The sequence below is a fragment of the Equus caballus genome, chromosome 19 (genome assembly GCF_041296265.1).
Source record: "Equus caballus isolate H_3958 breed thoroughbred chromosome 19, TB-T2T, whole genome shotgun sequence".
Lineage (NCBI taxonomy): Eukaryota > Metazoa > Chordata > Mammalia > Perissodactyla > Equidae > Equus > Equus caballus.
Window position 1 is genome coordinate 21,097,165 of NC_091702.1, and position 3,642 is coordinate 21,100,806.

A 3,642-nucleotide genomic window follows, 5' to 3' on the forward strand; every position below is an offset into this window, starting at 1 on the left:
GACGAGAGGGCACCCGTTAGACACTGCCATCAGTCCTGCTGTGGCAAAGACAAGGTGGTAACACCATGGGTAATATCAGCTGTGTCTACAAACCTATTGGGGTTTTAGAGAGCCCATAAGTATACCCCTTTCCCCGGCCCAGTTTTGAGCCAATCGAGATACAGAGAATGGTCAGGTAAATGGAGTCCAATGTGTCTGCTCTTTTGCTGGTAAAGGCTGGGTTGTGAAGGTGGTTTAGGTGCAGTAAGAATGAGCTTCCTCAGACTGCACCCCAGAATCGGGCAGACTTTCCCACCTTGTCACAACCTCATCTGGACAGCCACTAGCCTCCCTATATGGAAAACACAGCACGGAGAGTCAGAACAGAACACAGCTGACTCCCTAGAGGAAGGAGAGTGGAAAGGGCTGAGCTCCCTTTGCCTGCTTCCTCTCCCAAAGTCACCAGCAACAGCAGTCGCTCCACCCTGGGGAGGAACCAGTGAGGGAGAAGATAGACAGTAGAAGCATTACTCGCATCCAGTGCCCGGCACGTGGAAGGAAATGTCAGAGGAGGGAATAACCATTGTCCTATGAAAACCAGAAAACAACCAAGTGGGAAAATGATGAGAAATGTAAGGTGGATTCTGTTTTTCCCCAGGTTCATAATTTATTGTACAAATTGAGTATCACATGATGAGTTGACATCAGCTTCTCCAGGCGAGGGAACTTAACAGATGAGGGGCAGACAGTGTAGAATCCATATGTTCCTTTCACAGCTAGAGAGTTTTTAGACTTTCACTTGAACTCTAAGACCATCAAAGCAATGCTTCCATATGTGGCCAGGACGCAATTCATTCTACCTAGAAGAGTAAGAATTGAAATGTTTTTTAATACCAGTGAAAAAGAATTGAGTATCAGTTTCTGGACCTGCCATGATTTCAGTCTTTGCACAAATTCTGCAGCCTTCATACTTCAACGTACACAGCTACCCCTGGCCCGGCCAGATGAAACCCTGGAAACTGGATTCAGTGGGTCTCAATCTGGGCACACTTCCGCCTTCCCAGGATCGATGTTGTAAAAGGTATCAGTTTGTCCTGTATCTTGAGTAATATATGGTGGTGTTCTTATGCAACAAACACACACAGGCACACACACCTTCTGAGCATGACATTGCAGATGGAGTCTACAAAAGCAGTAGTAGACTGTAAAAGAAATTGTGGGACCTCAGAGGCCCCTCCAAGCCTGAGGCATCCTGTGTAATCCACCCACAGATGGGAAATTCTTGTGGGACTTGTCTGAGAGTAACCTTTGCCTTTCACTCTGCTCTGTGGGGCCTTTACCCAGAAGCCTGTGGGATACCCTGCCGCTACCCTAATACCACTGACTTCCATGGTCTCCACTGGCTGTGAGCTGATGCAGCTTTCCACTGGCTGGTCAGCAAGCTACTTAAGCGTGGCATTCTGCAGGGTGTCTTTACAAAGGTTTTCCTTTATTCTGTATTCCCCCAGTTCTCATTTAGAAAATGCAGAAATATTCTGCCCTGACCCATCTGCCGGTATCCTGCCTGCTACAGCAGTCTAGGCCGCAGAAGCTTTGAAACGCGTGGATGGGCTGGTTTCCAGACTTAACTCATAGCTCTGCTTCCATTACAGTGAAACTGCCCAAGAACTGGATAAGCCTTTGGAACAGTGAAGGGGATATAACTATTCCTATAGACCCTTTGTTTAGTGTGAAAGACAATACCTAGTTAGTTATTCTTGATGTGCTTTTATATACCCATGTCTCTTAGCACATTATTATTCAGAAACTTTCTAGGTGGCAAGAGAAATCAATGATAATTTGCTGTTTGGGACATGCATGTGAATCCTGCGGAATTTCTCTGGTGCAGGTTGGGTCACGATCTCAGCCTCCTTTCACTGGCCTCATGAATCTCCTCGTGTCACAAAATGATCTGGAATCTCTTCGGGGTCTAATTATATTTGGACTATAATTTCTAAAGCTTTAGAGTTCAATTAAAATCAAAATGGGAATGTACTTGAGATTTTAGAGCCTTCCTGACTGATTGTATTAAATTGTTAAGACCTCCAGAAGATTTTCTTATTTTTTTGAACATAAGCCAGGACTTTATACTGAAACTCAGTATTTTCCTGTTTACCTATTCAACAACAGTTGAGTGAATGCCTCTCATGACCAGGCTCTGCACCGGGCGCCAAGGATTAATGTAGACTCGGGGAGTGGAATGAAGAGAAACACGTGCTGATGGATCATCACAATTTAGTGAGCATTGAAATGGTGGATTACTAGAATCAGTGGAAGGAAGGAAGAGATATGTAAGGCTGCTTGAGTGAGTCAGAAAGCACTTGAGCTAAACTTGAAGAATGAGGAGGGGGTTTTCAAAAGGACAAATAGGGGAAGAGCCTCCCAGGCAGAGTGGAAGGCTTTGAGAACAAGCATTTTCAAGAATGAAGAGAAAGTCAGTATTGTTGGAGGTCAAAGGGCAAAGGAAGCAGGAGGCACACATCTCGCAGTGTGCCAGATGCTGTTCTGATTGCTTTGCATTGATTATCTTGCTTAATTGTGACAGCAATATGAGGCTGATGTTATTAGCCCCATTTAATAGGTGAGGAAACTGAGGCTCAGAGGGATTCTATAACTTCCTCAAGATTACCGACCTAGTAGATGTCAGAGGGGAGATTTGACCCCCCTGTAGAAGTGACATTATGAATCACTATACAAAGCTGCCTCCACCGTGTTTATCTTCATACTCCAGCTCACAGATGAACTTTTTGGTTTTCAGTTTCATCAAGTAACTGCCAAAGTCCCTGTTTTGAATCAAGGTATTTTTATCTACAAGGTCAGCAAAGATAGCCGGTGTGTGGAATGCGGCCATTTTACAGCATCGCCACTCCTGGGCTACAAGGAGCGCCACTGAAATCCCGTTCCTCCACACACAACAATCACTGGATGGCAAAGGCATTTCAAGCTCAAATCCGAGGCTCGATAATTATCAGCTAATCAAATTGTAACTCCATCCAAACTTGGGCATGCCGTCCAAGTAGCTTTAGCAGGGTTTGAGCCGTTGAGGGAGTTTTGGAGAAAACTCTGTTTGAAATCAGAGGGACGAGTATGTTTATTAAAAACCATGAGAAAAGCAAGGGCCTTTAGCACCTTCACCACTCTGCTTCTCACGAGTCTCTTGCTTCTCCTAATTCCTGGCCTGTGCCTGGAGAACCAGCCTGGCAAGATGGAAATCCCAGTGAACTTACTGTCTAAGATCTTAAGTTCAGTCACTTAAGACACTATGGGAGCTTAGGCAAGAAACTTTCTCTTTTTTATTTCCTTGCTTACTTACGTAGAAGAGTGGTTAAAAGTGCAGGTTCGGGGGCCACACTTCCAGAACTTAAATCCTAGCTTTGCCCATCTCCAACTGTGAGCCCTTGGGCAAGATACCCAACTGCTGGTGCATCCCTTTTCCTATCTGTCAATCACGGATAGTGATGGTACCTACCTCACGGTGGTGGTGGGGCTGCTGTTGGGAAGAGTAACTGAGATCATTCGAAGGAGGATCTTAGAATAGTGTGTGACAGAGAAAGAATATAATAAATGTTAGCTTTCATTACTGTTGTTTTCTTCTGGTTGTAGGTTTCCGTGCTGCATTCAAGG

At 45.0% G+C, this 3,642-nt stretch overlaps 1 pseudogene; it reads right to left on the minus strand.

Moving 5' to 3' along the window:
- Positions 1-623: 623 nt before the first annotated feature.
- LOC100630077 (ATP synthase membrane subunit K, mitochondrial pseudogene) lies at positions 624-913 on the minus strand (annotated as a pseudogene).
- Positions 914-3,642: the final 2,729 nt, after the last annotated feature.